The sequence below is a fragment of the Hemibagrus wyckioides genome, linkage group LG12 (assembly GCF_019097595.1).
Source record: "Hemibagrus wyckioides isolate EC202008001 linkage group LG12, SWU_Hwy_1.0, whole genome shotgun sequence".
Lineage (NCBI taxonomy): Eukaryota > Metazoa > Chordata > Actinopteri > Siluriformes > Bagridae > Hemibagrus > Hemibagrus wyckioides.
The window spans coordinates 5117931-5135668 of NC_080721.1; positions in this window are offsets into that span (position 1 = coordinate 5117931).

Here is a 17738-nt window from a genome sequence, read left to right on the forward strand (position 1 = left end):
CACAGGGCCACACATATAGACAAACAACCACACACTCACTCCTATGGGCAATTTAGAATTACCAATCAACCTAATGTACATGTTTATGGACTGTGGGAGGAAACCGGAGTACCCGGAGTAAACCCACGCAGGCATGGGGAGAACATGCCCTTTAATTTATAGAAGGTATATACTCATTAGTATTTAACATGAGCTTAAATAGGATTGGCTGATTCTGAACACTGCCACATTTCTAATTATAAAAGTGTGTGCACACTTATGCAACCAGGTTATTGTACATTTTTCTTCATTCTTTTTCTTTTTTTTTCCTAAAACAATTCTTATTGATTTCCACTTTAATATATTGGATGCAATTTAACATAAAAGGCTCTTTATATTGGTTTCATTTTTTTTACACAACAAAAACCTGCCTTTTGAAGAGAGGTGTTGATTTTTTTTTATCCGCTTGTACCTTTTTTTGTCAGTCAAAAACTGAACCTCCTACCTGAGAGCTTTATATTTATAATCTGCTAAACACCCAAGCGAACATTTATTGAATATATGGATGATTTGGAGGTCATTTTTTCCACATAACGTTTCAAAAGAAGGTCATCCAAGACAGAGAGTGAAAGTGTGGCACATCATTTCTCCTGCAGAGGCAATCTCACCTCTTGTGTGAAGTGCAAATCTGACCAAGAACGCTCTTGGCATCCTAACAGCATAGGATAGAGTAATGTAATGTTAAATGAATTTGGAAGGATTTCTACACAGCAGGATAGACGAGAGTGTATTTTTACGCCATGTCTCACAGCTGGTGTGGATTTAAATGCTGTTATAATGGCAGGTTAAGACAGAGAAAAATCGCAGGGATGACAGTCAAGCAATAAGAGTTTAATTAACAAAACTCACCATGGTGTACTATAAAGAGAAAATAAACAAATTTAGAAACATGTGCCACAAGAGACAGCATTAAACAGTACTAAACTGACGAACAGAAGTCCAGAGTTGTTTCCCAAGGGAAATCAGACTTTGTAATACTTTGTAATTTCTAATTTTGTCAGTTTATTGAATCTGTTTCATCCGTATCCAAAGAGTGATCTGCGTGTAAACTAGTCGCATTAAACACTATTAACAAATCAGCTGTAATGTCATAAGAAAACATCTCTTGTGATGTGAATAGAGTAGAGATACCTGTCGAGCAGCGACTATACAAATAGGGGCCTCGGATATGAAAACGACTGATCAACCATTGATCCTGGCGATCTAGGACAACCTTTAGAGAAACGGATGCAATATTTAATTGGGATATGAATTTCAGTGATAGGACCTTATATTGTTCACACCAAAATGCAGGCTGGAACCTTTTAGAAAATTTCTCACCATACTCTGTATACCATCGACATATTGTTTGAGAACAGCTGATAATCAGTGCAGATTGTTTCGTTGCCAATAAGCGATGCTGTAAGGAAAACATCTGGTGCATGGGCATGTGTTAGCATAGGATGATCATTGATCAAGTATAGCATATAATAGAGATGGCAGAATGAGGTTCACTGTTATATATAAAGAGAGAGAGAGAGAGAGAGAGAGAGAGAGAATATTTCAGTAATAATAACTTGTATTATTCCTTTGTTCACATTTTAATTACCAGTACACAAGTGTTTCACTCCACCAGCAGAACAGAAATCGGCTTATTGGACTGTCACATGAATTACTTTTATCTGATATAAAATTAGTCAGGACACAGGACAGTTGCTGAAGATAACAGCTTTAAATATTAGGGGCATCTCAGAGAGCAGAATTGGGTTTGATCACCATTCATTTTGAAGACTTTAAACATTTGTATGAAAAGAATGAATATATTTCTCCTAGTAGGCTAGATAAAAACAGAAAGACTAGAAATTCTTAAATCCCGTTCATATGAGCTTCATATTTTTTACATATTCATAAGCGCCACTTTGGAGTGTGACGTTACAATGCTAAACATGGACGGAACAAAAAAAATGGACAAATTCCATTTTTGGCCTCTGTTGAAGGTAAAAGTTAGAGGAATTTCTCCATGTTATTTCATGTTTGAATTAAACAAAGTCTGTCTAATTTGTAAAGTTGGATATTTGGCGTAGTTTTCTTGTGTTATCCGCACACGTTCATTTTGTTTATATAATTTTTCTTTTGTTTAGAGTTGTGAGCAGACTAATGGCCATTTTTATATTAGATTTTCCTATTATATTACAGTAAACTGCACTGCTTACACACGGTGTATTCCTTCCTTTTGAAAGTCGATGAGAGACCAGAGTGGGTTGCAAATACAAAAATCAGTTTTAAAAAAATTAACAAACACGTAAGTAAAATATTAGTGTTCATTTTTAGTTTAAAAAGTATTACTATTGCATCTCATTTTGTCTCATTTATGTTATCTAACAGGATTTAAACTAAAATCGAAAACCTGTGGGGTTTCATGCTTCACCAGAAAAGTAGATTATCTTTGTTTTTGTTTATTTTCCTTTGGCAAAAGATGTCATGAGGTGTAATTAATCCCGAAAAACATTAACATATTAGCATCTTGGCTTTTCACTGTTGCCAAATGTATAAAACCCAAGTATTTCTACTTTAGACAATGAATATTGCTGTTTACAAATGCCGTATATGCAGTACATAGGAACAAGAGCAGCATGTGCAGGAAAAGAAGATCTTAGAGGTGATGAATCAGATGCAGGCCTGTTTCTCATCTCTAACTTTAACTTCCTCCGCTCTATAATGCTTTAGGAATTTGTTTCACTGAGCTCCAGTATTCGGAAATGCTGAAGCTCTGTCTGAAGTTCCTTAAGTGAGTGTTCCTTCAAAGGTGTGTTAATTTCCAGGGTTCTACACATGTTGGATCCTCAGCCTCTGGTGCAATCATATGCTCAGGTTCATTTGATTGTGATGCAACAAGCACAACTTCTGTATGCTCCAGATAAACTCCCTGCTTTACTCACTGAGCAACAGGTCATCCGCTTGAACTACTGTAATGGGAAGTAACTGATCTGTGAAACTAATTAAATTAACATACATATCCAACAACATAACCACACACCATAAGGACCAAACCTCCAGGCAGGCCAAACACGCAAATAATAAAAGAACCGCCACACTGCAAAATTATAATGGGTGACAAGACCAGAAATGCATAGAGGTAATGAGGTTTTTCCTCCATATGACTGTTTGGATTATTGTGGATGCTCTGGTTTCCTCCCATTTCCTAAAAACATGCCACTTGGTAGAATGGATGTTAAAAATGCAATATGTGATATGATGACGGTCATTCTATCCAGGTTTTATTCTTGACTTGCATGAAATGCCCATCAAGACTCTGGCTTGTATAAATACTGACTGGGTGAGTACAGAGGCTTAATGGTTAACATGTTTGCCTCAACATGCCACATCTTCAGGGCTGGGATGTTCTACCCATGTTTCAGGTTTCCTCCAGGTACACTGGTTTCCCACATGGCATGTACATCCAAAGGCATGTACGATAGGCTGATTGGATTCCCCATAGTGTGTGTGTGTGTGTGTGTGTGTGTGTGTGTGTAAAATTTTGCCATCTGTTGGACTGGCACTCTGTCCTGTGTGTCCCTTGACTCAGTGAGTCCCCTGAGACAGATTCCAGGTTCCAAGAAACCCTGTGATGTATAAGTGGTATATAAAATGGATGGATGGATGGTGGATGGGTGGACGGACAGATGGGTGGACGGACGGATGGATGGGCGGGTGAATGGACGGATGGATGGATGGATGTAACCGGATAGACCCCAGAGGGAGATATCTTCACAATGGTGAAATAATTCAACAGGAGACGAGTAAAAGTTGGATGGATGGATCCGGATAGACACCAGAAGGAGATATCTTCACAATGGTGAAATAACTCAACAGGAGACCAGTAAAAGATCAGAGATCAAAGATCAATAATCAGAGCAAAATAAACTATAAATAAGGTGTATATTAAGTTAAATTAAGTAGCGTTAAATTGTCACATGTACATTACTGCACAGTGAAATTCTTTCTTCACATGTCCCATCCTTGGAGGGTTGGGATCAGAGCACAGGGTCAGCCATGATGGATTGGGGGCCTGGCTCAAGGGCCCCACTGTGGCAGCTTTGAAGTGCTGTGGCTTGAACCCTGATCTTCTTAACAAGGACCCAGAGCCTTAATCACTTGAGCTACCACCGTTAAATTGATTGAAGAGTATCTAGAATAAATAGCACAGATAGAAGCTCCCGAATTTATAATGGACATAAACTGGACATATACAATGCAATTATATGTCTGCAGTAAGATATGTATAGGTAATTCCTGTTATCCATGCTACTCAAGAGAATAAAAATGAATGGAAAAAAGAGAAATGAAGAGGGCAATGGGTTAAGTTTACCTGATGCCTTTGCTCTGAGTAGCTGTAAGCTAGTGTTGCCCTCCATTAGGGGTATACCCTGATATTATTTCTATAATAAACAAGGGAAATGTCAGAGAGAGAGAGAGAGAGAGAGAGAGAGAGAGAGAGAGAGTAGTGTGTAAGTAGAAATTATTTGAAAGGTACTTTGGACTAATGTAGACTAGCTCTTCAGCACAAGAAGATTGGCTTCTGTGCTCGAGGAAAAAGGAGATTAAAGCAATAATTAAGTAAGAATATCCTAGTACTTTTCAATGTTCTTCAGCAGGCTTGTGCAATTTAATAAAAGTTTTGAGGCACACAGATGTCTAAAAAGTTTTCTGTGCTGTAGATATCCATTCTTGTGATTTCCCTGGAAGTAAGCAGCCCAAACCTGTTCCAGCATAACAGTGCTCCTGTACACAAAGCAAGCCCTATTAAGACATGGTGTATTAAGGTTGGAGTGGAAGAACTCAAGTTCTGACTCTGACTCAATCCTTGAGGTGAACTGGAACACCGACTGCACCCCAGACCTCCTCACTCTTACAACATCACTAATCTCACTAATAGTCTTTTGGCTTAATGGATCAATCCTCACAGATGCACACCAACATGTAGTGAAAAGCCTTCTCAGAAGAGTGGAGCTTATTATAACAGCAAAGGATAAATCAAATCCATATGGTTTTGGAATGGGATTTCCAACAGGCACATGTGTGTGTAATGCTTTGGGTGTCCATATACTTTTGGTGATAGGGTGTATCCTTGTTAGTGCCATGGACAGGGTCTACATAGGAAGAGATGTTACCTAGTACTGACCTTGTGGTTGCAATCAATATAGCCCCTCCAGTCATGGGACCAAGCAAATAAAGCAAAATTGGAAAATGAAAGAACATTTATAACAAAGTGTGTGTGAAAAGAGGAGCAGGTGGTGAGTTTGCTAATGAAATCCTGAAAAGCTGGGATCCAGCGGAGGCAACAGAAAAAGACAACAGAAAAAGACGACAGGACGAAAGATTGACTGGCAAACAGCCATCAGTCAAGGCCGTCTTCCCAAACTCCTGGCATCGTGTTGCTTATGTAAATTTGTGGCTAAAAAGAGAACAAGCATCTGATCCCTTACTAAATGTAGCCTAGTTTTCTTCCACAGTTCATTCTTGTCTCTTAGGTACATCACTTTATTTTTGTGCAACTAGGAGAAAAAGAAGATGAAGCCTGTATTTGTCACATATGCATAACAGCACAGGGAAAGACTGCTTAAACAGCTTGTTAGGAAGAGGGGTTAGAGTGGAGGGTCAGCCATGATACATCACCTCTGGCACAGAGAGGGTTAACAGAGAGGACCTTGCTCAAGAGCCCAACAGGGGCAGCTTGGTGGCGTTGGGGCTTGAACCCTTGATCAGCAACCCAGAGCCTTAACTGCTCAGCTACCACTGTCCAATTAGCCAATGAGATGAGATCTGGAGGTAAATCAGTTGGAGGGAAGAGTGGAATTATGAGCTTAACAGTGGCGCAAAAATTCCACACCCTTCAAATCCTACCACTGTCTGTTTATTCTCTACTCTTTTGCTCTCTGTCTCCAACTTCTTCTTCCGTCTTCCTTCGTAGTCGTTAATGGTGGCCAGACATATTTCTAACATTAGAAATGTTGCTTTGTGTCTGTGTGACAGTTGGAAGAATTGTGGTCTACCACACACACTGGGTGAGATGCTGTATAAGCTGTGACCATGGAACAGAGAAAGAGTGAGGGAGGAATCACTTTCTTCTTAAGTGAACAAAATGCAGTGCCAGTGAAAATGTCCTTACAGATAGGAAATGACAAAAGAATGCCATGATGTGCTTTTGGCCTTTTTCATACTAAATATTGAGGATAAGTGTTTAGAGTGTATCGAGTGTATCGAGTAGTGAATACACTGCCAGTTGCTTTGTCATTGCCTTTAGGTTGCTGCCATTTTCTGTAAACATATCCCTTACATAGTGAAAATGACACAAGCAACAAAGGACATGTGTGCTGATGTATCTGGCAATTTAAAAATTAGAAATTCCACAATAAGTGTGCAAAAATTTCGCTTCAAGTGATGTGGGTTTTTGGTTTCAGAGAAGATCAGAGAAGTCCTTTCCTTGCAGTGATCTGCTGATCACCAAATACTACAGAATAAACACATCACACATTTGTGTGATTCATGTACTGATGATCAGATGTTAAACAGGAAAGAGTGATTTTGAATGACTTCTTATTTTCTCTGTTAATGTAGGGAATTACCTATTGATTTTCTTTCTTTCTTTCTTTCTTTCTTTCTTCCTTAATTTATTTATTTATTTATTTATTTATTTATTTATTTATTTATTTATGTATTAATTTATTTATTTATTTATTTATTTATTTATTTATTTATTGCTATCGAGTGAGAAATGTTGATTGAGCTGGAATAAAAAAAATAAAATAAAATAAATAAATACTTTTTTTTTTTTAATCCTCAAGAAATGTTTTCGGAGAATAAATAGACAATTGATTTGAGAAACTTTTTTTTTTTTTGAGGACTGAAATAAAATTTGGTTGTTAATCTCTCTGTTTTTGGAATAAATTAACTGCCATGAAAATGCATTTTGTTGTCCTGGCTTGTCTTGGATATTAAAATAATTGGTTCACAGCATTTTGAATAATGAACGTTTGTTTATTTTTTGGATAAACCCGGAACCATTTGAAAGGCGTTTAAATGGTGACTGTCAAAAAATATTTTCTTTGTGTGCTTGACACTTGGCTTCAGTAGGATTATCAAAAATAATAAGCCAGTATATGTTTATTATAAAAAAAACTATATCAGGCGTAATAGTGCATAAGAATGCAATTTGGGACACAGCTTTTTTCTTTGGAGTAATTGCTTTGATTTTTCGGCCACAGACTGCCTAAATATGTTTAAGCCTGCTGATTTACTTCTGTTAAGAAAAACAAAAGCACTTACACCTACCTGCCCTGTCTCTGTTGCACACACACAAACATGTTTTAGTTGTAATCTATGCTGCATAGGTGTTTATTTTAGAGAGTCATGGAGCCTGAAAGCAGACAGACACCCAATATAATTAGCTTTGTGTATAAAGCTGGCTAAAGCATACTGGCAAGGAAGGACTGTGCAGCGGATAGCAGCAGTGGATAACAGCAGGGAGACTGTGTGCAGCAAATTATCTGTAGATCCGGTATTGCATGAACCAGTATTTGGACCAGGAGACCTTCTGAACCTCATAACAATCTTGACTGAACTGAATTTGAAAGCGGGTGCCAGCTGACAAAAGAGGGGAAGTGAGGCAATATTGTTCAATTGTAATTATTTGGGAAAATCCATCCATCCATTTTCTATACCTGCTTTATTCCTAATTAGGGTCACAGGGATCTGCTGGAGCCTATCCCAGCACACATTGGGCAAAAGGCAGGGGAACACCCTGGACAGGTCACCAGTCCATCACAGGGCCACACATATAGACAGACAACCACACATAACTATGGGCAATTTAGAATCACCAATCAACATGTTTTTGGACTGTGGGAGGAAACCAGAGTATCACGCAGGCATGGGGAGAACATGCAAACTCCACACAGAAAGGTCCCTGCCTGTTCAAAACCAGGATTCAAACCCAGGACCTTCTAGCTGTGAGGCAACACTGCTAACCACTAAGCCACCAAGGTCACGTTTTTTTTTTTTCTTTCATCAACTTCATAGAGGAATACTATGCATGCAATTTCACAATTTCCATTTCCATAATGCTCAATGCTCAATTTCCAATTATGTCTCTTGATCCAGCAAGTGTATTTCTCATTTGTTTCTATTATTTTTCCCTATAACCTATTACCTACTTTTGTGACTTTGCATCCTACCATCAAGTGCCTATGTGACACAATGGATACTGGATGCTTGGATATATCTGTATAAATCTGGATCAAGAGATTCTTTCTCACATTCTTGCTGGAAAAAAAACGGAAATTTATGGCCAAATGCAAAAGGTTAACATTTCATGGAAACACCGATGCACTTGAACTGGATTCAGGCGAATATATCAGTTTCACAAGAATAAAATACTACAGCAACACAATGATAAAAGCAAAAGTAAGTAGCCTAAAAAGATCAAATTGATGATGGGGAAACAATCTAATTTAAATCTACTGCATCAGTATTTTTCAGTGTTTAAAGCATGTTGCGATTTAGCATTTGGTTGATATTCGATGGGTCTGTGTGTGTCTCTATGCATGTATTTCAATATGATAATTACCTTCATTTCATTTTCTGTAGTTTGGATTTATTCTTTAGGAAATTGGGACAAATTACAGAAGACTGAAGAATAGTGAAGCATTCCAGGTTCGACATGTACAGTAGGTCATTATAGGGAATGAAGAGATTTCTTGTTTTGTAATAGGACAAAATAATAAATCTTAATATCAATAACGTTCTAATCTCATGGATTATTGTGTTTATTGAGAGAAAACTTTAGCTACCATGAGCTGTGTGAGCTGATCTGCATGATCATCATGAAAAACCTTTAATGATTAGTAAGGCACTTAAACATATTGTGTGTGTGTGTGTGTGTGTGTGGTATACCATTTCCATCTTCCCTCGTGTTAAACAGCTTAAAGGCATTCCCATCATTTAAAAGCTAACGTAGACTTTACTGCACTGTTAGGAAATGGTGTGAGCAGTCCTGAAAATAATTAGCTAGTATTAGGAGAATCTGTGTGATAACATAGTGTGAGAAATCAGGACAAAAGAGGCAGAAAATGGACAGAGTGCAGCTGCTCTTTTTTTTTTTAATGGTAGCTTTTCAGAGCTTGGCTTTTAAGTGCTCTTAAAGCGCACATGCACAACAAAAATCAAACCCTGTGTCCCACTGTTTCCCACTCAATTTCACCTCATCTCAGCTCAGGACGTGGCAGATATAGTTAGCTCTGTCTTTCTCTAAAAAGGAGAGAAAGAGCCAGAACATTGATTGGATGCCATAAAGCTCACGCAGGTGTAAACAATCACCCATTACTCACTCATTCTCCATTTATTCTCCTTCAGCATCACAACCTGCACTCAACCACAGTCCCTTTGCCATTGATATACACTATTATGGTAAAAGAAACAGTTTGTTCTAGCAAAAATATTCAAAAGTATTTGTGTTATATATTGAGGCTTAGTCTGAAACTTGCAGGATATATATATATATATATATATATACTGTATATATTTATATAATATGGCATTAATTTGAAGATTCAAGGACAGAGAGAGCGTGGGTTCGAACTAATTTAATTGCAATATTTTTCTGTAAACCTTACTTCTTTTGTCAGTGTCTTTGAATATCTTGATCTAGTATCATATTTTGTAAAATATATGGTCATAATTAAGGAGTATCTTTGAGCTACAATAGACCGATGGACAGCAAAATGTAGTTACATATAAATGTTCAGAGCCGGTGTTGGGAATTGGTTCAAAAAAATCATTAAAACTTTTTAGACAAAAAGACTTGTTTCACTTTTTGAATAGCTTAAGGAAAAAAATGTTTTGCATAAGTTAAAGTGCCAATAAGTAAGTTTCTTGTTCTTTGTACCTCCTACAGAAACTAAACAATGGTCTGACAGAAGACTGGTTCTAAAAATATAAGTAAAGTCTGTTGAGCCTCATTAATAAGAGAATATTGGTGCTTTTTTTTTTCTTTTTGCCTGTGCCATTGTATATTGTTTGTGCTGGCAATTAAAAGTCCTTCAGATATCACACGGCTTGTGTTTCTTCCATCCACCAGCCCCAGTGTGAGGAAGTGTGCGACTTTTAAGTGATCTCAATCTGTCGACAATTGAACTGCTCTGCTGGAGCTAATCATCTTTGTTTCGGTCTGAAGTATTAAGCAAGAGCATTTTGTCCCTGTGACATATAAACAGTGTTTGAATGTGGTGTGATCTTCAAAAATAATGTGTTAAAACCCTCCGTGTTAAGAAGAGTGAGCAGGTTTGAAAATAATGCATCAGTGACCGAATACGTCTTCACCCTTCCATTTTTATCAACAGTGTTAAATTTGTCACAAAAGTTAAGGCAGTTTTTTTTATTCATGATTTAGTTCAATCATTAATTTATTCAAGCAAAACAAGTCATAATTCATCAATGCCACGCGTGGAACACTATATACCAGATTGCAGGGTCTTTTAAGGGTTTAAAAGACCCTGCAATCTGGTACATAGTTTTCCGCACGTGGCATTTCAAGACCTTGTTCAAAATAAGTCTGTTCCGTAAATCTGTGAATTTCATGGTCGGTTATCGCTAATCGTTTCATTATTTAATGTTCTCCTGATACTTTTGTTGGCTCTTGTGCTTCTGGGTTGGTTAATGATTAATGAAAGGGTTTGGAATGATGATAAATGATTTGGGGGTGTCAGTTAACATGGCTTGCTTTTCTTTTAACACTAATTCATCTATTTTATGTACTGTACTTATCCAGAGCTACTTACATTTTTCTCTATTTTAATACAACTGAGCAATTGAGGGTATCTGGGTGGACCTGGGATTCAAACTCATAACCAATCAATCAGTAGTCTAACAACCAACAAGCTAAGTCCCATTATTATACTGGCCTCATATTACACCCTTGTTCTGCTTAACTGCACTGATCTGTTCAGCTTCTTTGTGGTCGGTTTGCTTTTTGGAAATTGTCTTAATGTCCTATCCTCGCTGTCTTCCGAACTCATCTGACTAACATAAAGTTTCACAATAAGTAATTCTCCTCTTTTAGAGATAGCTGGTGCAATGCACAAACTCTCCATTTATTTACAGAGGGCTGATTTATCAACCTTTTAGCAAAGTTGTTTTTTTTTCATAGGCAAATATTTTCGTAGGCAAAACCAAAGTAAAGATTCATGCTGGATTTACATATCTGCAAGTTTCAGAAACACTGATACTCTTTAAATCCCTGTGCTTTAATGACCTATATATGGTTTGCTTTAAGTGATGCCCACAAAATTCCATAAAAGGGAAATGCTCACAGGGCAAAAAAAAACCACAAAATGACTTGTAAATGATGGGAGAAAAAGAAGAATTTCTCAGAGGTAAAGTTGGAATATTAAATATATAGCTTTGTAACCAGCACAGCCACAGCACCTGAAAAATTCCAAAATAAGGAAAGCATCATAAGTCAACATCACTGATGCTGTCTTGGAAAGAGCAAGGTGATATGTTCAGAGTGATGGAGGGCATTGCAGCAACTCTAAGTGACATGAAATGAAGCAAATACAATATACCAATCAAATATGTTTTAAAGCGGTCCAAAATGTGTGGAAAAAATAACATGACTTATTTTAGGTTGAGATTGATAACTTTCAAAAATGCCAGGAGCTACAAATGGAAACAAAGGTAAAACTTGTACATAGGAATGACGCAGGATCGTTTTGTCAGGTGAATTCATGCTGGATCCAGAGAAAATAAGATCTCATGGCATCTCTGTCTTATAAGCCAACTTTCATCCTCTGAAAAAAAAAGGTTTCTAAATATCCTGTTCCTTTCTATGCACAGCATGTGCTAATGCTTCCAGTAATATAGGTTCTGCCATCAACACAGACCAGCCCACCTTCATTTCATACAGTGGCATTTCTTCATAATTGGATGACTAGACCTATTTGTCCTGAAATAGATTTGTCTTGGCTTGCTCTCCTCATTTATATATATTTATATATTGAGAGCCACGGTATCCAGGGTAATGTCAGCATACCACCACAAAGGACGAACCATATCCTAAAGGGGAGTGACTGCTGATACAAGAGGAAGCTGTCTAAAAGGGATTTCCAGGTATTGGAATCCAAAAAAGTAATATCACAGCTGTCCAACTCACTGCAGGATTAAATGGACCTCAACTCTTCTTTTCTAGCAAAATTGTTTGTCTGGAGCTCCACACGGTCAATATTCATGGTCGGGCTGCTATAGCCAAACCTTTGGTCACTCGTTCCAATGCTAAAAGTCAGTATCATTGGTGCCAACAGCAAAAATTTGGGGATGTAGACAATGTGAAACATGTATTGTTCTCCACCTTCACTGTCATCCGTGAGTGATACAGTGGGGAGAAGTCCCAAAGAAGCTCACCATCCAGACTGTTACGTGTCCAGAGGGAAGCATGCGGGTGAACCAGTGATGGTTTGGGCTGCAATTTCATTGACTACCGAACCATGCCGAAGGACCATGTGCGGCCAATGGTTTAAACATTGTACCCTGAAGATGGTGCCATGTACCAGAATGATAATGTACAGTTATACACAGCAAGACTGGTGACATGTGAACTGATGAACATGAAAGTAAAGTTGAACAACTTCCATGGCCTGCCACAGTCACCAGATCTGAAGAAGTGTTTTGGAGAAATGACTCTGGAAACATTTTTCCTCCTCCAGCACCAGAGTGACCTGGTCAGTGTTCTAATACATGAATGGCTCAAAATTCCTGTGCAGGGATGGCCACTGTGCAGGACGTTTTTTTTCCCAAGATAAACTAGTGCTGTAATGAACACAAAAGGAGGCCCTACACCATACTGGTTTATTATTACATAAATGAGTTAAATTATAGTGGTCTGAAAAATTGTAGTGGACTAAAACCAGGTGTTTCCGTTTTATTGTCCATCTCCTGTGTGATAAGCAATAAAAAGCAAAATGCGTATGTAATTGTAAGACATTAGCGATTTAAATTGTAAACAAGATAATACATTTGTTAAAATGCAGCAACTCCTTATAAAACAATGTGATTTGAAGCCAAGTTGACGTTTACATTAGTTAGTTACTTCTTAAATTTACACAGAGCATGAGTAGGATATGGATGTTTTTTACAGAATTTTGTAAATACTACAATTCTCTGCGAATGCAAGAACAAGTGATTTACGAATATAATTGTATATAGCTTGAGAAATGAGTTCCAGTGAGAGAGAGAGAGAGAGAGAGAGAGAGAGAGAGAATACAACACCGCAGTATCTTTTTATCTAGCTACGCAAGTAAGGTTAATTATGTAATTGCATAATAACATAACAGTGTGGTATTAATCACAGACCTTAATGAGTTGAAACAAGCCTGAAGTCAGCTCTTTCAGTCAGCAGCTTTGGAAAATGCTGCCAAGTCTTTGTGTGTGGAAGGTACTCGAAAACCAGACAATAAATTATATGCTAATTAGTAATGCAAGGGCCACCAGAGGGCAGAATGATGGCTTGTGTACATACATTTGTTTGTGTACAAGCATAAAATCGTTCCCGAATAAATCCGCGCTGGGACAGAAAATGCTGAGAGCAAGCTCTACCGGGTGCCGTTAGCATCAATACGATGCAGAAATGCTTGAATTTGTTTACCTACTCATTACCTCGTCATGGCTGTATAGTAAGTAGCGGAAATTAACTTTTCGATGTGTTTTCGCTCCACTTCTGCAGCTCCTGAGTGTCGTGACCCACCTCTCTCTAAGATGGCTTAACACATTTACATAATCAACAGAGATAGAGAGAATTTTATGATTAACATAAATTTCCTCACCTAAGTATTTAAGGTATGAATTTAGTTTAGCGCAACTTTGATGTTTCGGAACTTTTTCAAGTTTCTTGTAAGCTAATGTCTTGTCTGATTATGTTGTGATGTGAAACTAGGACCAAACAATAATTATACCTCTAACTTTTCTCTAGAATTAATTTTATATAAAAAATAAAAGAAAGAAAGCTCATAAGGAAATTGACTGCATTTATGTGTAAATACATAACGTGTGTGTGTGTGTATGTGCGCAATGGACTGGCATTCTGTCAAAGCTGTATTCCCACCTTAACCAGAAAAATCCAGTTACTGATGCTGAATAAATGAATGAATGCATAAACCACTAGTAGGCAATTATGCCATTCAAACGAGCGACTGGAAAACCGAGCACATGGATGACATTTTTAACATTTTAAATGTCATTTTCAGTGTTCATCTGTCCAGAAAATGAAAGGAGAAGTTTATCTCTGCTACTCGATCAATTAAACACCAGTCACTTGATTTGAAAAAGGAAAGTCACATCCACCTTCCTAGGGGAATCGTCATTAAACTAAGAGATTCACAACAACTGTCTGTAAAGATGTCTGAGACATAAGGCCTTCCACCTGTGCAAGTGTGTGTGTGTGTGTGTCCATTCATTTACACATTTTCTGGAAAGTGACTTTTTTTGAACTGCTGCACTCCACCTTCTCTAAAGTGCCTTTCAGACAATGAAGGCTTTGAAACTTGCTTGGAAGGAAGCATAAATTAGGCTTCTATAAATCAGTCCCCTTTTTTTAGGTTCAGAAGGTGAATCCTTTGGACTGCCTTTTTCCTATCATTTTTCTTTAATCTGACCCAAAGCATTTCATTATTGCGTTTTAAAATTTTAAGGCTGCATTCATTTTTTAAACTAGTTCTGATCTCGAGATGTGATATGAACCCGTCATTTAAAGCAGACAACAAGGCAGGGTGCTGTCTAGATAATGAAATTTACAGACGGTGGAATCGATGTAGTGATGACAGTTGTAGTCCTCGCTCATTAATCATATTGGCACAGTTATTAAATTTCTAATGTCTGCTCAGAGAGTCATTAAGCACACACACTAACATACACAGACTCTGGTTCGGCTCCAGCTTTCCTATTCCTTTGTCTTAGGGGAAAGTTAAATCATTAAAAACCCCATCCGTCTTATGAAATTTAATTGCACATCCCTCTCTCATTGCCTTTTTTTATTAATCTCTCCTTCGCACTCACTTTAAAAACAGAGTTGCATTAGACTATTTTGCATGCATAACATCAACCGCTCTCTCTCTCTCTCTCTCTCTCTCTCTCTCTCTCTCTCAGTCTGTCCATGACTTAAAAACAGAAGCTTCACTCAAATAAAAAACTCAAGCAAAATTGCATGTGTTATGTGAGTTGCACCGGTTATAAATCTAAAAACAGGTAGCGTCGAACAAGAACAGCAAATGTAAGAGTTTCATTGACATTCAATCAAGGTCTATGCTTTTATGAGTTGAAACATGGTTTGGATTCCGCTCGTAAATCTTCAGACATTCACACAGTCTTTCTGAAAAAGGTCTCCCTGACCTTTACGAAATCAGCTGACACCAACTTTTCCTAATATAACAAAATGGCACCAAAATGGCAGGCATCAACAAGACCAGGCTGCATTGTGGCCACAAAATATTAACTGACAATTGATATGAATGAATTCACAAACAAAAAAATAAACATATGCCACGATATTCAATGTTAATTAGAAAATTAGCTTTTAAATTTATTTGCAATTGCATTTTCTGAGTGTGTGAACATAATTTGTAAAATCCACCTGCGTAATATTGTGCAGGTCCGACTTGTGTTGCCAAAACAGCTCTTGCCTCTGAATCCAAGTCCAGCAAACACTTTAAGGTGGTGCTTCCATGGATCAGACATCTTTCCACCATATTCCACAGGTGCTCAGAGTGCAATCTGTCATGCTCCCAACACCATTCCTGAACAATTTTGACAGCAGGAAGCATTAATCCTGCTGAGAGAGGCCACTGCCATTAGTGAATATTGTTGCCCTGAAGTGGTGTACTTGGTCTGCTTAATGTTTAGGTAGGTGGTACAAGTCAAAGAAACATCCACATGAATGCCAGGACCCAGAACATTGCCCAGAGTATCTCACTGCCTACACTGGCTTGCCTTCTTCCTGTAGTTTATCCAGGTGTCAGGTAAGAAGCACTTAGCACTTAGCACATGATGTAAATGTAGTAGACAGGGGTCAGCATGGCCCCCGTGTTCTGCAGTATCTCTTCTATGGGATCGGACCAGACGGCCTCACCGTCCTTCTCTACATGCATCATTAAACTTTGGGTCTTTGACACTGCTACCAGTTCACCAGTTGTCCTACCTTGGAAGGGTAGGTACTAACCACTACATACCGGGAACACCACACAATACCTGGAGATGCTCTGAAGCAGTCATCTAGCCATCACAACCCTTGTCAAAGTCACTCAGATTCTTACTCATACCCATTTTTCCTGCTTCCAACCAATCAAGTTCAACAACTGACTTGCTGCATAATATCACACAGGTGCCACTGGAACAAGATAATCAATGTTAGTCCTGTCTCTTGTCAGGGGTTTTAATGTTATGGTTATCAGAGTATATTTGCAATGGCAGTCCTTACATTTGCAATTGCACATTCTCCGCCTCCTGCTCCAACCTAGGCCAAAAATGAAACACGAAAGCTATTTGCATTTTCAATGTCAACAACATAAAACCAAACAATCAAACACTATATGGATCGATTTAAGTAAGTAAACTTAACTCACATTATGCCCTATCTTGCATTTCCTGTCATAAAATACCGATATACATTATAGACAAAAACTTGTAAAAGTAATCAAATTGTTGTTGTTGTTCTTGTTTTTTTCAGCTGCTTCCTGTTTGGGGTCACCACAGCGGATCATCTACTTTGTGTAAGCACAGTGGAATCTCAGCATACAAATTTAATTCTTTCTGGAGGCGAGTTCTTTTTTTTTATTATTTGTTTATTTAAAATTTGTATTGCGGAACACATTTTCCCATAAGAAATAATGTAAATGTAGATCATTCGTTCCAGCCATCCAAAAATATGACCAATATTACCAATACGAAGGGCATGTAAACTGTATGGCTGCTTACAAAGAACTGACTAGGCATGGTTTAAAGGTTAGCTTGGGCTAAAAATCACATCTTTTGAACGCAGGCAATGTTGGTATCGTGGGTTGACTCTTTCGAAACAGCTTTTACTGACTAAAAAAAATTCATAAACTGGCTTTAGTTTGCTTCGCATTGCTTTCCACTGACGCAAACAACTTTTGAACGGCTCCTGGACGTACAGCGTTTGGTTCAGGTCGTTCGCATGCCAAAAATGCTTTGTATGCTAATGCAAATTGCTTGCAAAATTTTAATTCTTAAGACGAACATTTGTAAAGGAGGGTATTTGTATACAGAAGTGCCACTGTAGTCAAATTACAAAAGTATATTCTCTTGTAACTGTTGTGTGTCCTGAATATCGGGATATTGTACATAAATCAGTTTATTTAACTTAGTAGTAAATACTCAGTGGGTTAAACCTGCTGTTATCATCATAATACACAATGTTAAGTCTTTACACAATAAATTTGTGAAATCTTATGTCACGAAGGGGAGGAGTTTTGTTAAGCTATGCGCCTGTATGTAGTGAGGTAGGTATAGTCAGGTAGGATAAATTTGTTTGTAGGATAAAACTTTTACGAATAGTGAAACATACGCTGTCAAGAAATTACAAAGATATCAGTCATAGAGGAAAGATTCAGGGAGCTGGGTGATGAATGTCATCACAATGGCCTATAAGCGAGCCAGAT